This window comes from Geotrypetes seraphini, chromosome 3 (genome assembly GCF_902459505.1).
Source record: "Geotrypetes seraphini chromosome 3, aGeoSer1.1, whole genome shotgun sequence".
In the NCBI taxonomy this organism is placed as follows: Eukaryota; Metazoa; Chordata; class Amphibia; order Gymnophiona; family Dermophiidae; genus Geotrypetes; species Geotrypetes seraphini.
In genome coordinates this window covers 10,653,646-10,668,804 of record NC_047086.1, presented here as the reverse complement: position 1 = coordinate 10,668,804, position 15,159 = coordinate 10,653,646, and the positions used below count along the sequence as shown (strand labels likewise).

General features: G+C 46.2%; 1 protein-coding gene across 1 annotated transcript in view; it reads right to left on the bottom strand.

Annotated features, from left to right (window-relative positions):
- Nucleotides 1-455, bottom strand: part of SCML4 (Scm polycomb group protein like 4) — a 91,089-nt gene extending 90,634 nt beyond the window's left edge. The window contains exon 1 of the mRNA XM_033939698.1: nucleotides 332-455. The gene's annotated coding sequence lies outside the window, so the exon portion shown is untranslated. The remainder of the gene's footprint in view (nucleotides 1-331) is intronic.
- Nucleotides 456-15,159: the final 14,704 nt, after the last annotated feature.

The following is a 15,159-nucleotide window of genomic DNA, read 5'->3' as shown; positions in this document are numbered from 1 at the left end:
GAAGAAATCACCAGCCCCTGCCAATATTTGGGGCTCTCTCCTTCCTATACCCAGAGAAAGAGCCCTCCCCTCCCCATTCATAAACATTTTTTTTTTTATAGCCACCCCCTGGAAAATCACCGAGGCCAGTTGGCTGTACGTGTGCAATAGATGCATTGGGGAGGGGGTCAGCAGCCCTCCCCCCCCCAGAAATGCAGATCCACTGCTTCTTGGGGGTGGCTGGGGGCTAAGTATTTCCATTTTCTTCTGAGCTCAGGTAGCCATATACAGAGGCATCATCCAGCCAGTAAGCCCCCTCCCCCCGTCTTATGCGGAAGCCTCTTTCGCTTACCTCTTGCTGCCTCACACGGATCTGGGGGAGCCCCCTTCCAGCAGGTGAACCCTGAGTCCTGCACAAGCCATCTTGCCCCCTTCTCCAGCCCTAGCACCGAGCCAGGCTTGGCTCCCTCTCTCCAGCTGCAAACATCTCATTAGACTAATGCATTCAGCCCGGGCGGAAAAGGCGCTTCACCATAGCTACAGCAATGAATTCCTATTAGGGTGACAGCCTCAACCACAGCAGGTCCGGAAGAGAGAGAGAGAGAGAGACAGACAGACAGAGAGAGACACCCAGACCCACCCACAGCTCTACACACACACAGGGAGACACAGGCACACACCCAAAACAGATACCCAGATACAATAACCCAATAACTAGAAAGAGAGACAGACACTTCCCTACTCACACACACAAAACACACAGATACCCAAAGAGACAGACACCCACCTACAGCACTATACCCACCCACATACAGGGAGACAGGGACACACACACAAAATAGATACCCAGACACAATACCCAGAAAGAGAAACAGACACCCCCCTCCTCACACACACACACAAAACACAGAGAAACCCAAGACAGACACCAACCCACAGCAATACACCCAACTACACACAGGGAGACAGGGACACACACACACAAATAGATACCCAGACACAATACCAAGAAAGAGAGACAGACACCCCCCCCCTCCTCACACACACACAAAACACACAGATATCCAAAGAGACAGACAACCACCCACAGCACTACCTACACACAGACACACACACAGGGAGACAGAGACACAGGCACACACCCAAAACAAATACCCAGATACAATAACCCAATAACCAGAAAGAGAGACAGACACTTCCCTACTCACACACACAAAACACACAGATAGCCAAAGAGACAGACACCCACCTACAGCACTACACCCACCCACACACAGGGAGACAGGGACACACACACAAAATAGCTACCCAGACACAATACCCATAAAGAGAGACAGACACACCCCTTCTCACACACACACAAAACACACAGATATCCAAAGAGAGAGACAACCACCCACAGCACTACCTACACACAGACACACACACACAGGGAGACAGAGACACAGGCACACACCCAAAACAGATACCCAGATACAATAACCAGAAAGAGAGACACACACCCCTCCTCACACAAAACACACAGATATCCAAAGAGACAAACACCCACAGCACTACCTACACACAGACACACACACACACACACAGGGAGACAGAGACACACACACAAAATAGCTACCCAGACACAATACCCAGAAAGAGACAGACACCCCCCTCCTCACACACACACACACACTCACACAACACACAGATACCCAAAGAGACAGACAACAACCCACAGCAAGGAGACAGAGGCACACACCCAAAACAGATACCCAGATACAATAACTAGAAAGAGAGTCAGACACCCCTCCACACACACAGATACCCAGACAGACACCCACCCACAGCACTACCTACACACATACACACAGGGAGACAGAGATACAGCCACACACCCAAAACAGATACCCAGATAAAATAACCAGAAAGAAAGACAGACACCCCCCCACACACACACACACAGATACCCAAAGAGACATACACCCACCCACAGCACTACACACTCAAGGAGACAGAGACACAGGCACACACCCAAAACAGATACCTAAAGAGACAGACACCCACCCACAGCACTACACCCACCCACACATAGGGAGACAGGGGCACACACACAAAATAGCTACCCAGACACAATACCCAGAAAGAGAGACAAACACCCCCCTCCTCACACACACACACACACACACACACACAACACACAGATACCTAAAGAGACAGACAACAACCCACAGCAAGGAGACAGAGGCACACACCCAAAACAGATACCCAGATACAATAACTAGAAAGAGAGTCAGACACCCCTCCACACACACAGATACCCAGACAGACACCCACCCACAGCACTACCTACACACACACACACACACACACACACACACATACACACAGGGAGACAGAGACACAGCCACACACCCAAAACAGATACCCAGATAAAATAACCAGAAAGAAAGACAGACACCCCCCCCCCCACACACACACACAGATACCCAAAGAGACAGACATCCACCCACAGCAGTACACCCAATCACACAAAGGAGACAGGGGCACAGGCACACACCCAAAACAGATACCCAGATACAATAACCAGAAAGAGAGACAGACCCACCACCCACACACACACAAAACACATAGATACCCAAAGAGACATACACCCACCCACAGCACTACACACTCAAGGAGACAGAGACACAGGCACACACCCAAAACAGATACCTAAAGAGACAGACACTCACCCACAGCACTACACCCACCCACACACAGGGAGACAGGGGCACACACACAAAATAGCTACCCAGACACAATACCCAGAAAGAGAGACAGACACCCCCCTCCTCACACACACACACACACAACACACAGATACCCAAAGAGACAGACAACAACCCACAGCAAGGAGACAGAGGCACACACCCAAAACAGATACCCAGATACAATAACCAGAAAGAGAGGGCGAGTGGTGAATCAGCCCCCCTGACACAGATCAGATCCCTCACGGATCGGATCCGATCCGTGCACTTAGTGAATCTAGGCCTATAAGAGATACTTTCCACCCCCTTCTAAATACACAAAATATGCACAGATACCCAGACAGACCAACCACCTTGTAAAAACACATCCTTCCAAACTCAGATGCATAGAGTTCCCCAGACAGACACGCATAGAAACAGAATAGCTTTACTGGGTCAGACCAATGGTCCATCTAGCCCAGTGGCCCGTCTTCACAGTGGCCAATCCAGGCCAAAACCCAAGGAGTAGCAACATTCCATACAGAATCTCAAAGAATAGCAAGATTCCGGAACCCCCAGAGAGTAACAAGATTCTAGAATCCCAAAGAGTAGCAACATTCTATGCTACTGATCCAGGACAAGCAGTGGTTTACCCCATGTCTCAATAACAGACTATGGACTTTTCCTCCAAGAACTTGTCCAAACCTTTCTTAAAACCAGCTGCATTAACTGCTCTTACCACAACCTCTTGTAATGCATTCTAGAGCTTAGCTGTTCTCTGACTGGAAAACACAGCTCTGTATTCAATGACACACACATGCACAGATAATCAGTGATACACAATCAGCTTCCTTCTCCCCACACACAAATAGTTAGACACATATGTATACTGTATATTATATATACATATGCACATACACACACACACAAGTCTATGCACACAGAATACATATAAAAAGGTCCCAGAATGCGCCATATACAGACACTTGCATCCAGAAAGAAATGTTCAAATCGAGACATGCACATGGATCTTAAATAGAGACGTCCCCAGTCAAACTTTGGTTTAAAAGAGGAAGTACACTTCTCCCTCCATATTCGCGGTTTCGATTATTACCAGTTTTTAGCTTGCTGGCTCCTCCCCCCTAAATTACATCCGCTTGCATAGAGAAAATCGCTGATTCCCAGCACTTTCTTCACCGTGTTTTGCCTCTCCTTCAGGAACAGGCCAGGTCTCCCACCCTGTTATTTGCGGTTTCACCATATTCACAATGGCTTTTAATAGAAAACCGTGAATAACATATGAAAAAGTTATTCGCGGGTTTTCTGTATTCACGGGTCTGTTCATCTCCTGTCACAGCGAATACGGAGGGAGAAGTGTATATGCAAAAAAACAAATTGACATAACACAACACGGATTCAGATGCAAGCAAACAGAAATCCAGACACAACGTGTTATATCTTGCAAACTCCCAAGGAACTTCTCTTTGAGACAACGCGAGTTTTATGGTGAACTTGCAGTCTTCACCCGCGAGGCGCCGGGACTTGGTCCTCAGCTGCAGACAAGGGTTGACTCAGCTGATCCATTTAGTAATTTCGAGTTTACGCCCAGCAGTGTCTACTGCGAGCTGTCAAAGCTCAAGGTTAACAAGGCAATGGGGCCTGACAACCTACACCCCAGGGTGCTCAGGGAGTTGTGTGATATCTTGGCGGAACCGCTATCCGCACTCTTCAATCTCTCCCTTAGTACAGGTGACGTCCCGTTGGACTGGAAAATGGCTAACGTCATTCCACTTCATAAGAAAGGCTCCAAGATGGAAACAGCAAATTACAGACCGGTGAGTCTCACATCAATAGTGAGCAAACTAATGGAAACTCTAATCAAATGCCAATTGGATACAATCATGAACGAGGAGAATCTACGTGATCCCCGTCAACATGGATTTACTAAGGGGAGATCCTGCCAATCCAACCTGATCGGCTTCTTTGACTGGGTGACGAGAAAGCTGGATGTTGGGGAGTCCCTGGACATCGTATACCTGGACTTCAGCAAAGCATTCGATAGCATACCACACCGCAGGTTGCTGAGCAAAATGAGTTCTATAGGATTGGGCGACACGCTGACGAAATGGACTGGGAACTGGCTTGAGGGTAGGCTTCAGAGGGTAATGGTGAATGGCACCCCCTCCGAAACGACGGAGGTGATCAGTGGAGTGCCACAGGGCTCCGTCCTGGGCCCGATCCTGTTCAACATCTACATAAGAGACTTGGCAGAAGGTCTCCGAGGTAAAATAACATTATTCGCTGATGACGCCAAACTAAGCAATGTAGTGGCCAAGAGTACAACAGACAAAAACTCAATGCCCGACAACATGATGCACGACCTACTACTACTGGAGCGCTGGTCTAGGTCCTGGCAACTCAGCTTCAATGCCAAAAAATGCAAAGTCATGCACCTAGGCAGCCATAATCCATGCAAGACTTACACCCTAAATGGCGAGATCCTAACAAGAACTGAAGCAGAGCGTGACCTAGGGGTGATTGTCAGTGAGGACATGAAGGCTGCCAATCAAGTGGAGCAAGCTTCCTCCAAAGCAAGGCAAATCATAGGTTGCATACGCAGGAGTTTCTTCAGCCGTAAGCCGTCATTATGCCATTGTATAGATCCATGGTGAGACCACACCTGGAGTACTGTGTGCAATTTTGGAGGCCGCATTACCGAAAAGATGTGCTGAGACTAGAGTCGGTGCAGAGAATGGCAACCCGGATGATCGCGGGTCTCAAGGATCTCCCTTACGAGGAAAGGCTGGATAAGTTACAGCTCTACTCACTCGAGGAACGCAGAGAGAGGGGAGACATGATCGAGACGTTCAAGTATCTCACGGGTCGCATCGAAGTGGAAGAAGATATCTTCCTTCTCATGGGTCCCACGGCAACCAGGGGGCACCCGTGGAAAATCAGGGGAGGGAAACTGCACAGTGACACCAGGAAATTCTTTTTCACTGAGAGAGTGGTTGACCGCTGGAATAATCTTCCACTTCAGGTCACTGAGGCCAGCAGCGTGCCTGATTTTAAGGCCAAATGGGATAGATACGTGGGATCTATTCACCGAGTTAGGTGGGGAAGGGTCATTGCGGTGGGCAGACTGGATGGGCCGTGGCCCTTATCTGCCGTCTATTTCTATGTTTCTATGTAAATCTGAAAGACCTAGATCAGTGTATCCACAACTGCGTGTCGCAGCAAGAGGCACATCCTGTAGGCAATCAGCCAGTGCCTCTCCTTTTCTTTGGCCTTCTTCCTTGCTGGCACCACCCACTGGTGGCTCAGGACCCATCTGGAGGGCCTCTCGCGCATGCGCAGACATCAAGGTGATGTCATCGATACCCGAGTGCCTCGCGCCGCAGCCACCACATTTACCCCCTCTCTTTACTAACACATAGCGCGGGTTTTAGCGCTGGCAGCGGCAGTCACTGCTCCAATGCTCATAGGAATTCCTATGAGCGTCAGAGTAGTTACTGCCGCTGCCGGCGCTATAACCCACGCTATGCGTTAGTAAAGGAGAGGGTTAGTGTGCTACGGCTCGCCAAAGTTTGCGGGACACTGACCTAGATCATACGCCATTTGGCCCGGCTTAGGAGTGAGATTCACTCCTCTCATAATATGCACAAAATTAATCCATTTGGAGAAACTACCCAAGCAACAGTACAGCTTTGGATTCTTGCCCAGAAATAGCTAAGAAGAAAAAATTAAAAAAATTTAAATTGAATCAGGTTGGGCAGACTGGATGGACCATTTGGGTCTTTATCTGCCGTCATCTACTATGTTACTATGTAACTACCCCCAAGACACAAACAAGTGTGAACACACTCACAGAGACACTCGAACAGGGATATCCTTGTGTTTATTAAAATTTGATATCCCGACGAAGCTTACAGCAGTTCTTAGCGGCTAACAATTAAAATCAAATGCATGAATAAAGAATAGAACTCCATAAAATATAGGAAAGACCTATTGAATCACACCAAAAATTGTGCCCAAGGCCCAGTAGTGTGCCCCAAAGAGATTCCGGGTGTGCCACGAGAGATTCCAGAATTTTATTTTTCATTTTTAAAATTCCCTTCATAAGTACACACTAGAATAGATGACATGTACACCACATTTGCAAGAGTCTGTCAATGTTATGAGCATCTGCGCGTAAGGATACTATCGCCCAGACCAGCATCATTCTTTGACATGATTGGACCTTGAAAACTAACAGCAAGCCATTTTATTTTTATTTTTTTAAGCGGTAGTTATCCTAAATTAAAAACATAGAAACATAGAAAAAGACGGCAGATAAGGGCCGCGGCTCATCTAGTCTGCCCACCCTAATGACCCTCCCCTATTTAACTCTGTGCTGAGATCCCACGTGACGATCCCATTTCTTCTTAAAATCAGGCACGCTGCTTGCTTCGATCACCTGAAGTGGAAGTTTATTCCAGCGATCAACCACTCTTTCGGTGAAAAAGTATTTCCTGGTGTTGCCGTGCAATTTCCCGCCCCTGATTTTCCATGGATGTCCTCTTGTCGCCGTCGGACCTTTGAAAAAAAAGATATCTTCTTCTACCTCGATACAGCCCGTGAGGTATTTGAACGTCTCGATCATGTCTCCCCTCTCTCTGCGTTCCTCGAGTGAGTATAGCCGTAATTTATCCAGCTGTTCCTCGTACGGGAGATCCTTGAGTCCCGAGACCATCCGGGTGGCCATTCGCTGGACTGACTCAAGCCTCAGTAGATCCTTGCGGTAATGAGGCCTCCAGAATTGTACGCAGTATTCCAGATGGGGCTTCACCATGGATCTATACAACGGCATAATGACTTCAGGCTTACGGCTGACGAAACTCCTACGTATACATCCTATGATCTGCGTAGCCTTAGATTAGGCCCGCTCCACTTGATTGGCAGTCTTCATGTCTTCACTGATGATTACCCCTAAGTCCCGTTCTGCAACAGTCCTTGCTAGGATCTCGCCATTTAGGGTGTAAGTCTCGCATGGATTTTGACTGCCAAGGTGCATGACTTTGCACTTCTTGGCATTGAAACTCAGTTGCCAGGTCCTAGACCATTGCTCCAATAGGAGTAGGTCGTGTTTCATATTGTCCGTGTGCTCTTGCTTATTATATTACATAGTTTGGCGTCATCGGCGAATAACATTATTTTACCTCGAAGCCCCTCAGCCAAGTCCCTTATAAAGATATTGAAAAGGATCGGGCCTAAGACCGAGCCCTGTGGCACTCCGCTGATCACTGCCGTCGTTACGGAGGGGGTGCCATTCACCACCACCCTCTGAAGCCTACCACCAAGCCAGTCTTCAACCCATTTTGTCAAAGTGTCACCTAATCCTATAGAACTCATTTTGCACAACAACCTGCGGTGTGGGACACTATCAAATGCTTTGCTGAAGTCCAAGTATACAATGTCCAAGGACTCTCCAACATCGAGCTTCCCTGTCACCCAGTCAAAGAAGCTGATCAAGTTGGATTGGCAGGATTTCCCCTTGGTAAATCCATGTTGATGGGGATCCCGTAGATTCTCCACGTCCAGGATCTTATCTAATTGTTGTTTGATTAGAGTTTCCATTAGTTTGCTCACTATTGATGTGAGACTCACTATTGATGTGAGACTCACTGGTCTGTAGTTCTCAGTCTCTGTCCTGCAACCTTTTTTGTGGAGTGGAATGACGTTAGCCGTTTTCCAGTCCAACCTGTATTAAGGGAGAGATTGAAGAGCGCGGATAGTAATCCAGACTGTTACCTGATTGTAAAACCGCTTAGATCAGTGGCTCCCAACTCTGTCCTGGGGCACCCTCAGCCAGTCAGGTTTTCAAGATATCCCTAATGAATATGCATGAGAGAGATTTGCATATAATGGAAGTGACAGGTATGCAAATCTCTCTCATGCATATTCATTAGGGATATCTTGAAAACCCGACTGGCTGAGGGTCCCCCAGGACAGAGTTGGGAACCACTGGCTTAGATAACCTTGATTGGCAATATATAAACTTGATAATAAACTTGAAACTATACCCACCTGTCTACAACCTCAATAGCCCTTATGGCTGCACCTATATGGCAGTATGGTAATGTTTTTTTGGGGGGAGGGAGGGTTTGGTGGGCTTCATAAATTTGCCACCTCACCACCCCTTCATTCACCCACCTTATTCGCAGCTCTAAAACTCCAACAGTTTCTCCCCTTCATTCAACTCTCCCCATATTGTATGACCACATCTCACCTAGGTTGTCTTCACCACATCTCTCCTCCTCCTTATTCTGCTCACTGCTGGGGGCCTTATAACATTCTTAGTCTTGTTAACCATCCCTTTTTTTATAATTCCTAGCATCTTGTTTGCTTTTTTGGCCGCCACCGCACATTGGAGGTGGGAGCACTGGGCTATGTGAGCCTAAAGAAATATCAGCAGGAAGAAGTGACAGGAGACCATTGGCAGTGCCGAGGATGGGGGAGAAGGGACGTCCTGTCTCACAAGCTCTTGTGTGTTTCCTGGTTTGGCTCCCTGCCTTTCTTCTTGCTTAATTGCTGAATCCTTGCTCCCCTCTTTACTCTTGATAAAAGTCTGCAACCGCCTCCCAGGTCTCAACTCAGCTTCTTAAGCTGGATGTATGTTCCTTGGCTACTCCTGCAGGCAGCCCACAACACAGTGGCTTAGTGTGAGTGCATGCTCCTATGTCCTGGGCTGCAGAAACACGTTCTCTCACTCAGCTATGATCCTTGCTGGGCTTCCAAAGCTTGGGGTGAGCATGTGGCACAGAATCTGATGTGGACTCTGCAGGCAGAAGGTAGCCATGGGCCTGGAATGTGTGAGCGCCAAGAACCAGTCCCAGAAAACAGGAATGTGCCTGGAGCCAGGGCGAGCAGATCCAAGCCTGTGGTCAATGGGAAGTCACAAATTGAAAATGAGTTAAATCTACGAAGGAGAGTGAGAACCGGTAAAGGGATGGGTGAGCCACACTGGCATGGACTGGCAACCAGCTAGGAAAAAGTGCATTAGATCTTGCTGGGGAGTACAGAGATAGAGAAGGCCGAGAAAATGGAAAATGAGAAGCAGGACAGATTAATATGATTTAGGGAGTAGAGCAGGCCAAGAGCAATTACATTCCCTGTCCCCCAAATATAAAGCATCAAATTATGCCTATACAGGAGGAGAAAACTGAAAAAGTACAGAAGAGGATGGAGGAAGGAAAAGGACAAGGAGGAGTGAGGGGGGAAGATAAAATTTAGGGAAAATGCAAAAAAAAAAAAAAAAAGAGGGTCTGGTTGGGAAAAAAGTGCTATGAATAGAGGGAGAAAGAGAGAGAATGAGGCTGACATGCTGAGAACGGAAGGAGAGAGTGACTCGATTCTAGCTCTTTCCATTTGGATACAATGGAAAGGGACTTGGAAACCACCTTTTTGTGGTTCTGATTTTGTACCTGGGGCAAGTGACTTTGCCCAGGGTCACAAGGAGCAGCCATGGTGCGGCCTAGGCCACGCCTACACCTCATCAGTGCCATTTCCTACCAGATATATTTTGTTTTTCCCTTTTTCTCTCTTTGCTGGGTGAGGAGAAATTTGTTGTGAGTTACGAGTTCAGGACCCCCAATCCTTTTCAAAAGTTGGTTCCTATGTCTAATATTATCCACAGCCCAGGTGGACTTTCTACAGCCAGTGGAAATCTTAAGCCGACTGCACCAAGCACAATCTTTTCAGATCTGTCTTTCAGTTTATACCTGTATACAAACCTTTCTGGCATAAGCAGCAAAATGCTTTTTTGTTGGGGGGAGGGGGGGGAGACAAAAGTCCCGCCCCAGACCCCACACCCATAATAATAGTACTAATTTTTCAGATATACACACAAGATAATCTTATTAACAAGACATAATGGTTAAGTACAAAATTAAACTACACTGTATGCTTCTCAACATTCATTCCTACCAGAACACCTGGCCTCGGTCACACTTGCAGAACACAGATAAGCCCTATGCCAATACAGGACCACAAACTAAAAGTACTAATATACGCAAATGAACCCTAAGATGCCAGACTCTGCATGCAGTACAATACCAGAGAAATAGAAATAAAAAAATTTCTTCCTGAACAGTGTAAAATATAGGCAGCAGATATAAGTTCTCAAAACTGACACGTTTCAATCACTAAATTTAAAATACAATCATATTCCCTACTTTTGTTGTCTGTTGATTTTATTTTTCTATTCATCTTTTCCCAGGCTCTGGTTGCACTTCCTTCTGTCTGTGCTCTTTACTCTCCCCGTTCCCCCTTTCACTAAACCACGAATAGTGGTTATTAGCGCAGGGAGCCACACTGAATGCTCCGCGCTGCTCCCAGTGCTCATGGGAACTCTATGAGCATTGGGAGCAGCGCGGAGCATTGCTCCCTGGTGGTGATGGTGGGGGGTTCTGTTTCCAGGGCCTTTTTATCCATTGGCTGTTTTTCTCTCCTCCTTCACTTTCTGCCCTACATCCATCTTTTTAGTCAAAGAACAGTACCCTAGTTATGCATTAATAATTATTCAGCAATGCTATACATATGTGATTAGCTCAGAGACATGGAGGGGTACCACAGAAGGAACCCCCCCCCTAAACCACCTCACCACCCAATCATTGCTAAATCTTCCATGCTTTTAAGCATAAATTGGTGCCACATTAATACTGAATTGGTGCAATGGAATTCAAAAACTCTTAACTTATTTGAAATATTTATGAGAATAAAATAAAAAAAACATAGCTAAAGCTTGGTTTCTTGGTTTCAACTTGAACACGTTTCGTGCTACTGCTTCAGGAAACCCAACAGCTTAGAAATCAGTCGAACTGGAAATAATGGTAAGAATCTTTACTCAAACAGCTCCCTCAAGGGTAGTGTTCTTTGACTACAAACATATATTTTTCACTCCCTATTTTGATATTAGTGGGCGACATCCATCTTTGGCATTAACTTAACATTCAACTTCCTTCCAAAATCTATCTACTTTTCCATATCTTCCTATCCCATCTATCCCTGTGCACCATCTCCTCCCTCTCTCTTCTCCTGTATTCCCCTCCATCCCTGTGCACCATCTCCTCCCTCTCTCTTCTCCCGTATTCCCCTCCATCCATGTGCACCATCTCCTCCCTCTCTCTTTTCCCGTATTCCCCTCCATCCTGTGCACCATTTCCTCCCTCTCCCATGGTCTTACATCTGTCTTCCCCCTTCCTATGGTCTGGCATATTTCTCCTTCTCTTTCCGCAGTCTGACATCTCTCTCCTTCCCTTCCCCCCTTCTGGCATCTCCCTCTCCCCTCATTTCTTTCAATTCCCTGGTCTGGCATCTCTCTCTCCTACCACTTCCAGTGGTCTGACATTTCTAGCCCTCCTTCTCCAGAATCTAACATCTCTCCCGTCCTTGAATCATCTCTCCTCCATCCCAGTGTAAAATTTCTCCCTCCTTTCTTGCCTCCCTCCCAATCCAATATTTCTCCTTCCTTTCCCTCCACCAGGCCATCATTTCTTGCTCTCTGCCTACTGCATGCTTCTCCTCCAGTCTTCATTCCCTCTCTACTCCATGAGTCTAACTTTTCACTCTTTGCCCTCTCCACCTTCTCCTGAGTGTGACATTTCTCCTTCCCTTCTTTCTACACTCCCCATCGAACATCTCTTCCTCCCTCTTTCCATTAATAAAACCCATCCTGAAACTAATGAGATTGAGAGCCTGCTCCTGGCCTACTCTGTGGTTTTTGGGGGGTTGGTTCTTTGGGGGGAGGGGAGTCATTCAGCTTCTTCTTCCTTGTTCTTGGGGTTAGACAAAGACTTTACTCATTTATTTTTCTCTCCTCTGGGCAACAGGGAGACAATTAAATGTCTATCGGTCTACTACTACTACTTATTTCTATAGCACTGAAAAGCATATGCAGCACTGTACATTTTAACATATAATAGACAGTCCCTGCTCAGAAGAGCTTATATAATCTAATTTAGTCAGTAGGTGATGTTGGAGTGGGCTAGCTGGGATTTCTACTCAGCCCCCAACTCCAATCTAGGGGGGTGGGGTCTATCAGAGCTTTGTCAAGGGCTATGCGAAACATAAGAATTGCCATACTGGGACAGAATGAAGGTTCATCAAGTCCAGCATCCTGTTTCCAATAGTGGCCAGAAATCCAAAGAGCTGAGATTGTGATGTCATAAAGCCTCATTCCACCAATGCCTTAGAGCCAAAGTCATCAGTGATATCACAATGGCTTGATTATCCTATACTTGGCTCACATAAGAATATAAGAATTGCCATACTGGGGCAGACTGTAGATCCATCAAGTCCAGTATCCTGTTTCCATCAGTGGCCAACTCAGGTCCCAGGTACCAAGCTGGATCCCAAGTTGTGAAACAGATTTTATGCTGCTTATCCTAGGAATAAGCAGTGGATTTCCCCAAGCCATCTCAATAGTCCAAACCTTTTTTAAACCCTGCTAAGCTAACTGATTTCACAGATCACAGTTGGAGATTTTTGCAAAAGAGCTGGCCTTACTGACAAGGTGTCTCACCCAAAGATAGCATTGGTGGTAGTACTTCAAACAATAAATACTATGCACTGAGTTAGAGAAAGTGATGAGATCTACCAGACTGTGAAACAGCAAATCCAGTACTGATGAGACACTGAACATTTTCACAGCATCTCTGACTATCTAACACTGACTATATGTTCCAGCTGAAACCAGGCAAAAGATAATTGAAAGAATTCATGCCAGTCGTAGTACTATCAAAAAATGCATTCAAAGAACAGGGAGGTTCTTTTATTTTTATTTATTTACTTACTGTACAACATTCACAATAAGAATTAATGTACAAACCCCCCATTTCCCTCAAATCTATCTTCCTTAACATAAAACATACTGGCTGTCCATGAATCATGAAACGGAGAACTATGGGCCAAGATCCAGTTAAAAACTGCCCAAGAATCCCTATGTCCTCTAACACCTACTAGGCTGCAGCAAATGATGAGACTCGACATTCAATTTAAGGAATCAGAGTACCTCCTAAAGTTGGACTACGTGAGAACTTGATAACCTGTATAGCACAAAGACGTTATATATTGCCTTAAATGCATTTTGGGTTTCATGATATACCGGAAGATGTGTTTAGTAACAACACTCCGTTGAGCTCCTGAGAGTTTGCAGACTTTGCTCAACTCTACAAGTGTTCTCATGATGCCCTTCCATTGACACCTTTAGTCAAATGGGAGAGTGGAAAGTATTATCCAAACAACAAATCAAATTGGACAGAAAGTTTCAAGGCCCAAGTTGATTCATTCCTATGTTTACTGGACTGGAGGACTATCCCAGCTGAGGCATTAGGAGAATTTCCAGCTCAAACCATATTTGGATGACAGACCCCAACTTTTCTGCCTGCTATGAATGCCCTGCTTGAGACTCCATCCTAACACACAATTCACTATCATTTAGAGGCAGCTAAAAATAATCAAATATATTATTACAACAGGAAAGGTCAGTCCTGCCCAGGTCAAAATTGAAGAGACCAATGACTGGATCCAAAGTCATCCCAAATCGTTTGTTGACTGAAGATGAGTCAGAGTGAGCCATAAGTCCCCAAATGCCCTATTGAAGTTACCACAAAATCCTAACACATTACAAAATGCTCGTCAGAACCATAAGACACCCAGAAACTTTGTATTTGATATAAATTGAAGAACTAGGGGCGGAACAGAACAGACCTGTACAATCAGTGTACCTTATATGACTATACGGTTGGGATGGGCTGAGGAGGGCTTTGATGGGAATTACAATAATTTGGACTGGTTTAGAAAGGCTGGCGTGAGCTTGGGCAGCAACTCCAGTAGTTGGAACCTAATGTCAGAGCCAGGCAGAATCCTATTTTGTAGGCAGTAAATATCCATCATGCCCTCTCTTTGCCTTGTAGAAAATTTTTTTTTAAAAAATTTGCATGTTCTGTGCATGCAAAAATGTTCATTTACTGCAGGTTGCCAGAATGTGACCCACACTAAGGGGCTCATAAGAAAATAAATATAAACGTCCAAAAAACGTCCTCAATCGGCACTCGGATGTCCTATCGCCAGGACGTTCAAGTGCTGAGAATCAAAACCACCTTTCTGGACGTTTTGCAAGGTATCCCAGCCGCTGCGAGTCCAGAGCTTGAGATGAGCATGATGGAGGCGTTACGGGCGGGCATAAGGGTGGGTTAGACTTGGCTGTCTTGCAGCGATAAATCAAACATTGTGCAAGATTCATCCTGGATAAAGAATGACATGGGAAATAAATTTATCACCGTTCCCGCCTCATCTCTGTGAGCTCCTCCCCCATCACAGCCCCGTCCCCGCGAGCTCGGTCTCCCTTCCTGCTCCATCCTCGCGAGCTCGGTCTCCGTCCCCGCCTTGCAAACTGTCAGATCCCACCCGCACAAGCCTCAAATAGTTATGA